Source organism: Suncus etruscus, chromosome 8, assembly GCF_024139225.1.
Source record: "Suncus etruscus isolate mSunEtr1 chromosome 8, mSunEtr1.pri.cur, whole genome shotgun sequence".
NCBI lineage: Eukaryota > Metazoa > Chordata > Mammalia > Eulipotyphla > Soricidae > Suncus > Suncus etruscus.
In genome coordinates this window covers 124569643-124585306 of record NC_064855.1, presented here as the reverse complement: position 1 = coordinate 124585306, position 15664 = coordinate 124569643, and positions in this window count along the sequence as shown.

Genomic DNA, 15664 nt, shown 5'->3' with positions numbered 1-15664 from the left:
TGTCTCCCCTCTCTCCATGCTGTCTCCTGCTGAGGCTTCTTGTTGAATCTCTCTGCTGAGCCTCTCTTGCTGAGTTCATCTCTCTTCTTCACTCCTCCTCCAGGCCTTAATTACCAACTTCAGACCCCTCCCAGGTGGGCTGGTCTGACCCTCAGGTAAGATTAGCATTTAGTCTTGGGGAGGGAGAGGTAACATCTCCCCCTTCTGTGATTTGAAAACAGGAGAAAGGGGGCCGGGCGGTGGCGCTAAAGGTAAGGTGCCTGCCTTGCCTGCGCTAGCCTAGGACGGACCGCGGTTCGATCCCCCGGTGTCCCATATGGTCCCCCAAGCCAAGAGCAACTTCTGAGCACATAGCCAAGAGTAACCCCTGAGCATTACCGGGTGTGGCCCAAAAACCAAAAAAAAAAAACAAAAAAAAAAAATAAGAAAACAGGAGAAAGGTTATGGGCTGGTCTGACTATCAGGTAAGATAGACAAGAAGTTGAGGGACGGGTAGAAAGTGTGTGGCACTTCTCCCAGGAGGTCATGTATGTTCACTTCTCTTCTCCAGTCAACCTGTGGTTGTCCAGACTCCATCCCTGGACTCCCCCATCCCACATGGAGGCTGGGTACAAGGCACAGTGTCTGGAGACGACCAGCAGCTGGCAAGCACCCTAGCCTGCATGGGCTAGGTTGCAATGCCAGCCCCATAGTTAGAAGCCTCCACTCACAGAGTCCTGGGCACACACACTTAGTTCTGAGCACCAGTGACCTTGTAGTCTGTGAGCTGGATCATGTGCCAGGACAGATGAAATCTGCTGCCGTTCCCCTCCTGTCTGTGCTTGGGCTAACCTGTCCCCAAACTCATTTGATTATGCCCAAGGCCAGTAGCACCCTGGAGGTGACCCCACCCCTAAATGAGAAGTGGTAACAGGTCAATGAAAGTGGAGTAGTCACCGGGAGGGCCCTGGTCCATAGCTCAGAGTGATCAGGACACAGGGGGACACTGACAGTCTAAGCACACTTAGACTGGGAGGTGACAGGCCTCAGGGACATAGGCCTAATTGCACCCAGAACTAGAGCTGTCAGGGCCGGAGGTAGAGCATTTGCCTTGCATGCAGGACGTCAGTGGTTCAAATCCCAGCATCCCATATAGTCTCCTGAGCCTGCCAAGAGCGATTTCTGAGCATAGAGCCAGGAGTAATCCCGAGCGCTGCCGGGTGTGACCCAACCACCAAAAAAAGAACTAGAGCTGTCTAGGGATGTGATGTGCTTGGAGAGGGGTGGCGCTCACAGACACAGATAGACATATAGACACAAACTCACACATACACACAGACATAGACACAAACTCACATAGGTAACACAGATGCAGACACACATAGATACACATTGACAAACTCACAGAGATACACACAGACACAAACACACACTGACACAGACTCACAGATACACACCGACATAGACAAACACAATACACAGACGGCACAAACTCACACAGACACTCACTTAGATACATACATAGACACACAGCCATAGTTAATACACACAGTCTCAAACTCCCAGATACACACAAACTCCAACTCACACAGATACAACAGATATACTGTATTTTCCGGCGTATAAGACAACTTTTGAAACAAAAAAATGTCAACCGAAAATCGGGGACGTCTTTTTTTTTGTTTTGTTTTCGGGCCACACCCGTTTGATGCTCAGGGGTTACTCCTGGCTAAGCGGTCAGAAATTGCCCCTGGTTTGTGGGGGAACCATATGGGACACCGGGGGATCGAACCGAGGTCGCGATCTTTCCTTGGCTAGCGCTTGCAAGGCAGGTACCTTACCTCTAGCGCCACCTTGCCGGCCCATGGGGTCGTCTTATACGCCAAGTACATCCCGAAAAATGTTTCAATATGCCGCTAAACGAAAATTGTCTGAATATTGCCACAAAACGAATTTTCCAACTCGATCCTGCACCAATCACTGCCAGGCTGCTCGTACCGCCTCTCTAACTCAGCCAATCCAAGCAGGCTTTTTATGCATGCAAATGAGACAATGTTCTGGACCCGAATCTACACTGTCAAAAGCCTGCTCAGATTGGCCAGAGTCAGAGAGGAAATCTATTACAGTAGAACCTTTGAACCTTTGCTTGTTGTGATTGGCTCACTGTGGTACATACAGTTGCAGCACAGGAACGTTTTGTCTGATACAGCGAATAGAGGCCTAAACCTATGTTTTAACTGCAAAATTAGGGGGTCATCTTATACGCCGACAAATACGGTAGATACAAGCTTATACAGATAGACATAGATGCAAACTCACATATACACACGTAGACATACAGATACAAATAGACACTGACACAAACACAGATATACAGACAGACAAATTCAGATACAAACCGACAGATATAAGCACCAACACAGGGGCCGGGAAGGTGGCGCTAGAGGTAAGATGTCTGCCTTGCAAGTGCTAGCGTAGGATGGACCTCGGTTCTATCCCCCGGCGTCCCATATGGTCCCCCCAAGCCAGGGGCGATTTCTGAGCGCATAGTCAGGAGCAACCCCTGAGCGTCAAACGGGTGTGGCCCAAAAACCAAAAAAAAAAAAAAAGCACCAACACAGATACATATATACATACAAATAAATAATACAAATCCACAGACACACACACACTCTAGACTCATAAGCATATACACATCCAGTGACCAGAACTAGGAAGCCTTGCAGCTGACACCACTCCTTGTTGCCCACAGCTAGTTTTCAGGAACATCAGGGAGGAACTTCCTCTGCCCAGTGCCCCACGTGGTCCCTGTCACCACAGGACAGGGTGGAGGGTCCTGGCCAGAGGCATTACGCTGGCCCCTGCATCTGTCATTGGGCCAAGATCGCTGAAGGGGCGATGAGGCCAGTTTGGGGAGAGACAACCCAGCTGTGTGGGGACCCTGCAAAGGGGCCGAGCTGCTTTCTTGTTCCTGAACGTTGGGAGGAAGCTCCCAGCCCCACTGCCAACCTGAACTGTCTAACTTCTGACCCCTGACCTCTGACTCATGCTGATGTCACAGGGAGCCCTTAGCAACAGGGCCCCAGGACTTAGGCTGTGTAGGCCTGGCAGAAGTCATACTCGCCCCCTAGGGGCAGTGGGGAGCCAGTCCCTGTACTCAGACCCCACAGAAGGCAGGATGGACAAGGACAGCATGGTTGTCAATCCCAGGAGGCCCCGGCTGGGCCCTGCAGGTGTGGCCCCTGGAAGCCTCAAGGCCACCAGCGACATGGGGGAGCTGCAGAGGAGCAGGAGTGTGGGCGGCCTGCCCCAGAGGGAGAGCGCACCCAGCCACAGCCAGAAGCTTAACAAGGTGTTAACAGGTAAGAGGTGTGCACCCTCAGCACCTGTGCTGCCCAGATTCTGAACGGCAGAACGTAGGGCACTCCCTGAGCACATATGACACCTTTCATTGAACATGTGTGACTTATGGCCACTCCCTGAGCACACATGACCCAGTATCATCAACAACGTGATGTGAGGTTGCTCCCTGAGCACGTGTGATATTTCACCCCAAACATACATGACACACAGCTACACACTTACACATGACATTCACATCAACAAACATGTCCACATGATGAACACGTATGACCTCTGGGAGTATCACACTGACACATTTCCACCTTGATGAATACTTGACACATGTCTACCTCACTGAGTACACATGATGCAGTACATCACACTGAACATTTGTTACACGATATACATCTGTTTCACAGAACATGTGAACTGAACACACACCCCGGTGAACACACGTGACCCCTCTACTTTGATGAGCACATACGCTGTGTGCCTACTCCATTGAACACACATGGTGTGTCTACCTCCTGAACGTACACATGACGCCCTACCTGTTGTGCTGCCCTCTGACAAGTTGGAGGCCCTCCGTAAAGTGTCAGCTGAGTCGTGCCTCTGCCCTCAACCCACCACCACTGCCTGTGTGGGCTGAGGGGACGCTGTGAATGTGACCCTCTCAGGAGGCTCAGCCCCTCCCTTTACACAGGGACCAGAGCGACCTTGCATTCCTCCCCAAGTCCAGAGGCCACAGCAGCTGCCTCCCCACCTCTGGATAAGCCCATGACACACTAAGAATGACCCTTAGAGCAGAAAGCTCACAAGATAGGAGACCTGGCACTCAGTCCCCGCAGATCCAGAAAGCCACCACTCTCCCTGACAGCTCCTGTCCCCCTGTGCTGTCCAGACAGACCTGTGCCCTTTTCCAATGGATGAAACTGCCCAGGCCCACAGCACCCACAGCAGCCCGTCTCTCCTCACACCCATGTCCTGGAGCCCAGGATCTTTCCCATGGGGCTCCTGTGTTCCTGAGGTGCACGTGTGGCTGTGTGGCAGGAACCACTGAGCCAGAAGCAACTAAGCCTGGCTGAGAGACCTGCTCCAGGGCAAGACCCCTGTCACAGGAAGAAGACAGTGGGGTGCAGGGCGGACTTAGGGGGATGCTTAGAGAAGAAAGGAAGGTATGGGGGCTCCTGGTCAAGAGCAGCTGTATTTGCAGGTCACAGGGTGGTTAGGAGAACAGAGCCACCTCCCTGGTGGTGGAGACTGGGTCTCAGGTGTGAGCTGAGACACCTTCAGGAGCATAAGCCAGCTCAGCTCCTCAAGATCCATCCCAGCCTGTGTCAGGCTGCGATAATGCCACAGAGCCCACCTCATCATGCCAGACACAGCTGGGAGAACCTGTCCCCACCTGATATATTAGGGCCCCCATTCCCACAACTTCATGACCCCTCTGCTCCCTTCCTGTGGATTGATGAGTCTGTACTCAAGCCAGTGTCCCTCTTACAGCCAGGCAGCTTTTTGGCCATTGGTGTGGACCCTCTCCGAGGCCAGGGGTATCAGCTGGAGCCAACAGGTGGGGCTCCTCGCTCCTCAGCTGGGTTCTTCCCTGTGGGGGGCCTTGACCACACAGACGACCCAGTCCCCTTCAGCCAGGACCAGGATGTCTTGGGACTAAGTTCTCGAGCACTGACTACAGAGTTGGCCCCATGGGCCTGGGCCAGGAGTGGGAAGTAGGGTCAGCTGCCCGCTTCCTTCTGCCATGCCAACACCATGAGAGGTGTCAGCCATGGGAGGTGAAGGGAAGGAGAGGCCTCACAGGTCTGACCGGGCTCTACACGTGGCTCTCACGGCCCCTTTTCTCAGAGGCTGAAGAGCGGGGAGAGAACGTCAGAGGCGAGGCCAAGGAGCAGGGCAGGTAAGGGCCTGAGGGCCAAGAATGTCCTGGAGGCATGAGCTGGGATGGGGCACTGAGCACTGGTCTGGAGGCCCCACCTGGACCCCGAATCTTGGGGTTGGTGCCTGTCTTGGCAGGAGCCCCCAAATCCCACACAGGAGCATCTCAGCTCTGAGCAGGGGACCAGGCTGATGGCAGCGCTCTGGGTGGCTCCTGCCCCTGGTGTCCTAGTCAGCCCAGCTGTCCTCAGTGGGCCTCTGACATCAAGGTCCCGAGACTGGGCAGCACCACGGACAGCAGCAGGCCCGGGCTGCTGGGAGGGCAGCAGCGGGAGTGTCCCTGGGTGGGCGTGTCCAGCCCTGTCCCCACCCCGACAGCCAAGCAATCCCTGACGGTCAGCAGAGCAAGGACCAGGTGCAAGATGCCCATAAGATGCCATTATCTGAGGAGACCAGAAGTGCCAAGCCACACAGCCAAGAGGGGCCTGAGACACCCCCGGACAGAGGTGCCCAGGTCAGGTATCCCCAGCCCTTGAACACCTCGGCCAAGCCCCTGTGCGAGCAGCCTCTTACCTAAGGTCTTGTCCAGGAACAGGAGCCAGACTTGGAGAACACAGCCAGCCTTCAGGACAGAGAGGAGGAAGCTCTCGACTCGAGGGACCCAGCCCAGGTGCTGCCCTTCTGCCAGACCAGGGGCTGTGGTTGGGCGTCCCACCCTGGCTTTGCACTCTGCACACCCTGGCCCAGCCACACACAAAGCGAACCCCCTAGAGGCCCCTAGGGTCCCCCAGGAGTGAGGCAGCCGGGGTGGCACAAAGGAACCACAGCAGAGACTGGGAGCTCTGAGGCACTCTCACCCGTCCACCCACACGGCTCACTGCAGAGCCTAGAGGCCAAGCAGCCAACCAGCACTCCACACACTGGGATCCATCTTGGGTGGACAAAGCAGTTTGCAGCCCCTGGACCAAGCTGGAAACTTTGGGCAACTGCAAGGCAGAGACTCTACCCATGGCAGGCTGTCCATCATGACAGCTTGGGGGGCATGAAACTGTCATGGTAGACAGATTCAACCCAGAGAAAGTAGGGAGTGGAGAGACCCTTGGGAAGGAATGGAGGAGGAAAGAGGGTTGGGTCCCTCCTCTGCCTGAAACATCTGGCTGGGACACCTTGCTGCCGGCACACCGTAACCCTGTGCCCAGCCCCACTGTAACCTGTCAAGCACTGAGAACTGGGCCCTATGACCAGGCCAGCCCTGCTCTCCACCCAACTTAGATCTGCCTCTCTGGTTTCCACCCGCAGAAACTCTCTGTATTTGTGGAGATCGATCTAGGAGATCACACCGAGGAGGTAAGTACCCTCAGCTCACAGCAATCACATGGGTAAAGCCAGGCTCAAGCCGCACCGTGGCTTCCAGGGATTGTCCCTCTCTCACCTGGAACACAGCCAGGAGAGATCCATGGCGCTGAAGCTCGGCTGAGACGAGGGAGACATCTGCTCCTCACGTCACCCTCTCCAGCACCACCAGAGGTCACGGAACCTCAGAAACCTTCACAAGGCCCTATACTGGATGATGGAGAGAGTGAGGGCGTGGGAGCTGAGATCTGCTGTTCACATTCAGTAATGCCCAGAAGAGCCCCCTTGTTTCTCTGTGCCTTCCATGTCTGAAAGGGGGGGATTCAGCTGCACTTGTGACCCAGGGTTCTTCTCAAACCCTCACAATTATGCCAATATCTAGAGAGCCTCAGGCCAGATCACCACCATCATCATGATGACTGCACCTCTGCCGTCATCACTAACACCATCACTATCGCCACCCCCTCATTACTGGGACGTCTTTGAAGAACTTCCAATACAGACTCGGGAGGTCTCACTAGTCTGCTGTTGTAGAGAACTGACATCTTTGGGGAAGTTTTTGAAGCTCTCCAGTATATTTGTATAGCAGCAAATATATTATTCTGATGGATTTTTCCCCCCATATTACACCTTCTTTACTTTTTTGTTTTGTTTTGGTTTGTTGGCTTTACTTCAAACCATAAAATATTGCATGATGAGGAGAGTTGGCTCTCAGTATCACACACATACACATCACACATCACATACATACACACATGCACATCACACACAACGCACATACACATGCAAACACACAAGCACATGGTACCAGAGATTCTAGAACTTAAGCAAGGGCACTCAGTGGCAGAATTGTGACAAGAATTCAGGTGTCTGAGTCCTAAAACCAGGTGTCTAAATGACAATATCAAAGGTCAGGATATCTTGGGGACATTTCTGCCTGAGTGCCATTTTGTTGGAGGATGCTCAGGGACCATGCAATCCCTGAGGCCCCTTCTGATCATTGGGTGGTACCAGAAAGTCTGGCCTTAAATTCTCCCTTCTTCCCACAGGTGGTCACAGGCATCATACAAGGAGAGAAGGTCCAGATGGACATGGAGGACTTATCAGGAGACGAGTGAGTGATGCAGGTCACACCATGGGATAGCCACTTCTGCTCTGTTGTTTCAGTAGATCCTTCACCTGAAGTGTGTAGGGACCATGGGTTATATACCTAAAAACCAAGTGTCCTCATTGTGAGCCCCGCTCCCCTCGGGTCAGAACTGCCCCATCCCACTGGCCCATAAAAGGTCAAGTGAAGAGAGAGGAGAGAGAATGGAGAAGAGGTGAGGGTTGTGTGCAGCCGCACACTCACCTGAGGTCAGGGCTGTCGTAGTCACATGGCCAGTCTGTCCTAGTGTTACCCAGACCACAACCTGTTCTGGGTTCCTGTGGACAGCAAGGAATGGGCCATACTGACCACTGAAGGTCACCTGGGTGACAACTCTTACTTAATAGCTCACTATGTAATAGCTCAGGCAGGTGTATCTACAGGCTGCAGCAGCCACAGAAGCAGGAACCTCCATGTCCCGCACAGCCCAAGTGGACTGGACTCTTCTCCCCACTCTGCCCTCCATGCTCCATTCTGTCTTCCTCCGACTGCATCCCTCTCTCCTTTCTTTTTTTTTTTTTTTTGGGCCACACCCGTTTGATGCTCAGGGGTTACTCCTGGCTATGAGCTCAGAAATCGCCCCTGGCTTGGGGAGACCATATGGGACGCGGGGGGATTGAACCGCGGTCCGTCCTACGCTAGCGCTTGTAAGGCAGACACCTTACCTCTAGCGCCACCTTCCTGGCCCCCCCTCTCTCCTTTCATCTCCACCTCTAGCAGTAGCATGTTCTCACTTTTGGGTCACATCCAGTGGTGCTCAGGACTTACTCCTGACTCTGTGCTCAGGGATCACTCCTGATGAGGATTGGGGGACCACCAGAGATCACCCATAAGGAAAGTGTCAGGCCACAAAGTTCTGAAGCTCAAGGGTTGTGCCCCCCGCTGGAACCACCTTTACCTCCACATGGAGCAACTCCACCCCAGCACCTCTGCCCTCCCCTGACACCTCAGTACCCCAGCACCTCCATCCCCAAACCTCCATCTCCCACATCTCTGTCCCAGAACCTAACCCCCAGCACCTCTGCCCCATTTTGGGCAGCCTGGCTGGTCCAGGGGAGCTGGGCTCAGCCCTCCTGGGGCCCCTGGCCAGCAACAGCAGGTGTGGAGAGTTCAGCCAGTGTGAGAGGGTGTTTTCTCAGGAACAGCTGTGTATGCTGCATCCCCTGCTCGCCGAGGCGGAGGACGAAGGAGTGCGTGTAACAGCCTGAGGTGACTCCCTGGTGCTGGGCAGGGCGGGCTGCTCCGAGCAGCACTGAGGTCTTTCACTTCTTCTCCTAGGCCTGGGCGCATCCGGGACACAGAAGACCAGCCCCTGGTGCAGAGCCTGCTATGGGGTGACATGCTGGGATCGAGACCTAATAAAGACTGAACCCCTTGTCCTCTGCCTCTTCGTAGAACAGGGCCCCATCCCTAGCCCAGCCTGTGACTACAAAGGCCGAGTTGGGGCTCCTGCCTCTCTCCAAGCTGTGGGTGAAGGTGCACTTAGGAATGATGTGGGGAGTGGTCCAGGGGACCTGCAACTCCTCTAGGTCTGGGAGGTTCCACAGCAGAGACGTCAGACCTCGAAACGCACATGGCAGCAGAACCTAAGCCAAGGCTGAGGAGGGTCGTCTCTTGGCTCACACAAGCTCCCAGCGAGCACTGGGTCAGAGCCTGAGGATTCACCCCACCACCCCGACTGCCCGTGCCACAACCCCTGGTTCCCTCAAGCCAGGGTGCCCTTGCAGGTACCATGGGAGTGGGGGACCTTGCAGTAGGGGTCTGGGGAGACCCAGGGTCCTGGGAGAACGGTCCAGGGGTCAAAGCCGGAGAGAGGTAGTGGGTTGAAGGAAAGGTCAGAGCCAAGTCTGGGGAATGAGCAGGGCCCAGCTTCATTCCAGGCTCTCAGAAGGATGCAGCACTGTGGGACCAGCCCCAGATCCACACCTAGCAGACCTCTGAGCTGCTCTGTTGGCTTATGGTCACTTGTCACAGAGCGCAGGACTTGGCCTCACCCCAGAGACACAGGACTTGGGTCAGGGATTAGGTGGGGAGATGGGTGCCATTGCCCAAGTGCCATTGCTCTCGGCCTATGGTGCTGTCAGCGGGCTTGAGGGTGACAGGCTGGTCTGAACTGAGGAGCCTGGGGACAAAGGCCGCATTGCTTGCTGTTGGGCACAGGCCCGGCTTCAGCAGCCCTCAGCGCCCTGACTGACTCATCCAGGTTTCCATAGTATCCCTCTGCTCTGCTTCTGACAGCCTTTTTGTTTTTTGTTGTTTTGTTTGGGGGACACATACAGTGGCCCTCGGGCATTATTCCTGGTTCTGTGCTCAGAATTTACTCCTGGTAGGCTCAGGATGCCGAGGATTGAACCGGAGTTGTTCGTGCGCAAGGCAAACGCTCTCCCTGCTGTGCTATAGCTCTGGCCCTTCCTGACAGCCTGAGTCTGAGGAAGCTGACAGGTGTGTGTCCCCCTGTGAAGCAGAAGCCTCATGCCCCAGTCCCTGGGGATTGGAGAAATGCAGGTCTGGAAGCAACACCGAACATCAAATAATCCACACAAAGTTGTAGAGATGGACAGGTTCAGGGAAACTTCCACCATGCAGAAAGACCAGCTGTGGAAACTGAAACCGCAAGCAGCTTCCCCCGAGACCCGAGGTCTCAGGAAGAGAAAGACCGCACCCTGGCATAGGGAACAGGTAGGGTAAGGGACCAATCCAGAGGTACGCACAGTCCATGAATGACAAGCACAAGCAAAGAATTATCCTGAATAGAATAAAAACTAAATAGAATGAAACTCCAACACTACCTCCCCCCACACACATACACACACCAGCCCAGCCAAACCTGCCTGCCTCCCCACCCAGCACTACATGCTTTATTACGTTGGCGCATAAAAATATTAAGAAAAGGAGGAAATGTTGGTGTACCTAGCTAAAACCCTGAAGTTGGGTGCAAAGACCCTAAGACCCACCCATATCTGGGAGGGGTCTTGGGAACCGGATAATAGGTGTAACTACCTGCAAGACCTCCCATTCCTGGGAGGGGTCTGGAAAAAGTTAGATAAGCCTGGAACAAAGGGGATTCGGGCCCTTTTGTTTCTTGGCCGGCTTTTGGATCTTTGGGCTGCATGGAGCCCAAAGGGAAGATGGCTAACAGGAGATAAGATGCAGGGCTAGCAAAATAATGCTGTGCTTGAAAGGTTGACATAGGCCACACACCTGTGGTGGCTAGGGCATAAATAAAGATGATTCTTCCTGAAGCCTGCGTGTGAGTGAGTCTTAATTACGCGGATTACCTGGGCCTGAAATTCGCCAGCTGGATGGGGGATGAAGCCACGTGGCTGGGGCCTAAGCACAAAGGCCTCCATCCATCGCCATCCAGCCCCATCGTTAATTATTTCATGCTACAAATGGCGCTCCGAACTTTGACCTGAATCCTGGACCCAACAAAACAGCAAAAATGGTGAGATTTCTGCTCTTTTGTTTCATTTTGGCTCTTTTCGGGTGCACTGAGCCCAAAACACTGGGCCACGTGGAGCCATGTTCAAACATGGCCGTGACCCCTTCTAGGGAAACAAGGGCAATTAAAACAAAAGAGGTGGAAGCTTGCATCACCTCCAGCCCAGGCCCAGGCCCAAAACTGAAACTTTGTTACAAGAAACAAAAACCTGGGCCTCTTCAAAGACTTATTAAAAGTCTAAATTGGAAACGGAGGAGAAAAAAGACTGTATTTAAAGTGGACTGATTTTCTGAAAATGACCTTTGGCTTGAATTTGGATTTCGACTTTGGAAATTTCGAACTGAACTTTTAGTTTAAATCACTTGGAACTCTGAACATCCATAAGCTGCTTCCAAAGTGCGCCCGGAGGGAAAAATAAGGCAGCGGTGAAGCCCCTCCAGCATCAGAAAAGCGGCAAAAAGCTCCTATCGGCCCAGAAGCAGGAACGCCTCAGCTCAGCTCAGCTCAGCTTTTGCTCCGCTGCAAGCCTGAAAAGGTAAAACAGCAGGAGCGAGAAAAACCGTCCAAAGTAATGCCCAGAGGGGAAAAGCGGCTGGGCTCGGCTCGGCTGGGATCTCGGCTGGGATCGGCTTGGCTGGGCTCAGCTTTGCCCGTAAAAAGCGAAAAACCTGGAATCCACGCTCCAGATCACAAACCGGCAGCGGAGCCTGGAACTACGGAAGAAAGCCACGTGGTAAGATCAGCGTGGGACAAACCAACATCTGAACTTTAAAAGTATACAAAAGCCACGTGGTGAGATCAGCGTGGGACAAATTAATCTAAACTATGGTTTTAGGTGTAGAAAATTAGTGGGTAGTAATATTTTACTCATAGTTGGTGATGGGATAAGTTTTAATTAGTTAGTGGTTAAAAATAAAAATATAAGGGAGGTAATACAGATTAGCCCATTTTAACATCTAATTTCTAACCACCTGCATCTTTGTCTTAGTCATTTTCTTTATGATTTAAATGTGTTTTGTTGTCTTTCAAAGTTAATATTTTCTTTTTTTTTTTTTTTTTTTTTTTTTTTTTTGGTTTTTGGGCCACACCCGGTAACGCGCAGGGGTTACTCCTGGCTATGCGCTCAGAAGTCGCTCCTGGCTTGGGGGACCATATGGGACGCCGGGGGATCGAACCGCGGTCCGTCTCCTAGGCTAGCGCAGGTAAGGCAGGCACCTTACCTCCAGCGCCACCGCCCGGCCCCCAAAGTTAATATTTTCAATTGCAAAATGTTTTACTGTGTATTTTAATGTACTTAGCCTGTTTTTAAAATGTATGTTATGCATGTATGCTGAAGTACTTGTGTATAGAAAAGTTATAGGAACAAATAGTTCCCCCAATATAGTTTAAAAGTATAGGAACATGAAAGTTCCAAAATAGTGCTTGGTAAAAAAGCATTAATAGAATTTTAGGTTACAGGTGTAAAGTATATTTTGCAAATGATATGTTTTTGAAAAGGGCTGGTATATTAATTTTCACTCTATTACGTTGGTGCATAAAAATATTAAGAAAAGGAGGAAATGTGGGTGTACCCATTTGAGACCCTAGACCCTCCCATTTCTGGGAGGGGTCTTGGGAACCGGATAGTAGGTGTAACTTTACCTGCAAGCCCCTCCCATTCCTGGGAGGGGTTTGGAAAAAGGTAGATAAGGCTGGGACCAAGGGAATTCGGCCCTTTTGGCTCTTTGCCCTTTGGCCGTTCCTCTCTTGGCCCGGCTCGGCTCCCTGGCTTTTGGATCATGGGGCCGCATGGAGCCCCCCAAAGGAAAGATGGCTAACAGGAAATAAGATGCAGGGCTAGCAAAATATTGCTGCGCTTGAAAGGTTATGAATAGGCCACACACACGTGGTGGCTAGGGCTTGAATAAAGATGATTCTTCCTGACGCCTAACTGTGAGTGAGTGATTTCACCTGGGCCTGGGACCCAGCCGGCTGGATGGAGTTGCAGAGCCATGTGGCCTGGGGTGGCAGAAAGGAATCCATCGCCATCCATCGCCATCCAGCCCCATCGTTCATTATTTAATTCAACACATAGTGAACTCCAGTTCTGCAGAACAAGCATTCCTCTGAGCTTCAGGTGCAGCTGTTTGCACACTTGGGGAGGCGAGCAGCTGCTCTCCTCTAACACTCGGCCCAGGCCCAGGAGCAGAAGAGGAGAGCGAGGAGATGAGGAGACACCCAGGCTTGCAATGGCCTGCACAGGCTCCAGGGCTCGGGCAATGATGCCTCCAAAACAGTGGTTGCCATGGGAATGCATTCAGGCGAGTTGACGGCAGCTGCCAGCCAGGCTCTATGAGGGGCAGATAGATGTCAAATGTTCCAGTCCACTCTTCTCACGAGGAGGCAGCTGGCTTCCCTGGAGTGTCTAAGGATGATCTGAATGCCAACAAAGGCAAGGATGGGGTCTTGGGAAGGGCCAGGCCCCATCTGTCTGCTCAGGCCTGGCTGGGAGAAGCTGCACGGCCGGGAAGGTTGCCAGATGCTTACCGGGGAAATAGCATTTGGGCCCGAACTTGCTAGGGTGGTTCAGAGCCAAAGCTGACTCCACCGAGCAGTTTCCACTCTCCCCTAAAGCTGCTGAAGGCCCTGGGCTGAGGCACAACACACAGGAGACAGATATGGGTGCCCATCTCTGTCCTGAGACTGGATTCCCTGGGCCAAAGGGACCCAGTTTGTCTCAGGACACGCTCATGTCCCCATGCCCATGTCTACGACTGCTTGTGCTTAGCTGGTAACCTGGCCAGCCCTATTGGGGTGCCCTACAGGTGCTGGATCTCTTCCTACTTGCCCTTCTGGAGCTTCCAGAGACTCATCAGCCCAGGTGGGCCACTGTGGGTTTAGTTATCATAGAAAAAGCAGTCTAGTGGACACACATGTCCCCCTGTGAAGCAGAAGCCTCATGCCTCAATCCCTGGGGATTGGAGAAATGCAGGTCTGGAAGCAACACCAAACATCAAATAATCCACACAAAGTTGTAGAGATGGACAGGTTCAGGAAAACTTCCACCATGCAGAAAGACCAGCTGTGGAAACTGAAACCGCAAGCAGCTTCCCCCTGAGACCCGAGGTCTCAGGAAGAGAAAGACCGCACCCTGGCATAGGGAACAGGTAGGGTAAGGTAAGGTAGGGAACAGGATGGACCTCTGCAGAAACATGTCCTGTATCCTGTGACACGTCTTTGTGACATCACTCCCATGTCCATGTGCCCCAGGTACTCAGAAGAGCACAAATCAGTCCTTTCTGCAGTGACCAATGGACCTGCCTTTAAGTTAGCTTTACGCATTATTGTGTTCTTTATTTTATTTTATTTATTTTATTGTGTTCATTGTGTATCCACCCAAACCAATATTCTCTCCTGTTAACCTTGCAGGAATTTGTAGTTTAAGGTTTACTTGACTTTTTTTGGGGGGGTTACTTAATTTTTTTAAACTTTATTTATTATTAATTGATTGGTTTGTTTTGGGGCCACACCCAATGGCTGTCAGGGGTTACTCCTGGCTCTGCACTCAGAAATCCCCCAGCAGGCTGGAAGACCATATGGGATGCCAGGAATTGAACCGGGTCCCTCCTGGGTTGGCTGCATGCAAGGCAAATACCGCTGTGCTATCTCTCCAGCCCCAGGTTTACTTGATTTTTAAATTTAAAAAATTAGGCTGGTCCGAGTGCAGTGGTGTTTACAATTAATTGATCACAGCCAGTTTTGTTCCTTCTCCACTCCCTCTGCTTCACTTGACTAGCCTAAAATAAAATTTAAAAAAATTTAGTTTGCTTTTGGGGTCACACCCCAGTGGTACTCAGAGGCTACTCCTGTATTGGTGCTCAAAGGTCGCTCCTGGCCATGTTTGGGAGCCACGTGGTGTGGGAATTGAGTTGGGGTGTGTACAAAGCTCACAGCACCCTTGAGCATCTCCCCAATCTGGCATTTTCTTTTAGATCCCTCACCTATGTGAGTCTGTGTCAATGTGAGAGCATATGTGTGAGAATGTGTGAGTGTATTAAAATAAGTGTGTAATACAGGGGCATCTCCTACCCTGAACGTTTGTCATGTGAAACCAACTTGGACCCCAGGGAATTAGGCACCGACTGTCCAGCCTTGACTCCTGGATCCCAGACATAGAAATGACAGAGTTCTCCACAACAGCTCCAGGAACCAAATCCCCTCCAGGGCATACATAATGCTGCTCTGACACCAACATGCACCAGTATGACAACGAGGAAATGGGAACAACTTGATCTAAGAGCAAGTTGTCCTTCCTCACCAGCCAACGATAAGACAAAATCAGAAGACATGTCATCCTTTGATCTGTGCAAAAGCCAAGATCGCTATCTACAGATGACTGGTTGTTACAACCAGAAATGGACAGTACGCATCCCGGGACCAACAACAACAACAACAACAACAACAAAAAGTTCTAGCCTAGCTTTTGGTCTACGATCTGTTCAACAAACAAGATCTCCAATTCCAGAGGTCTG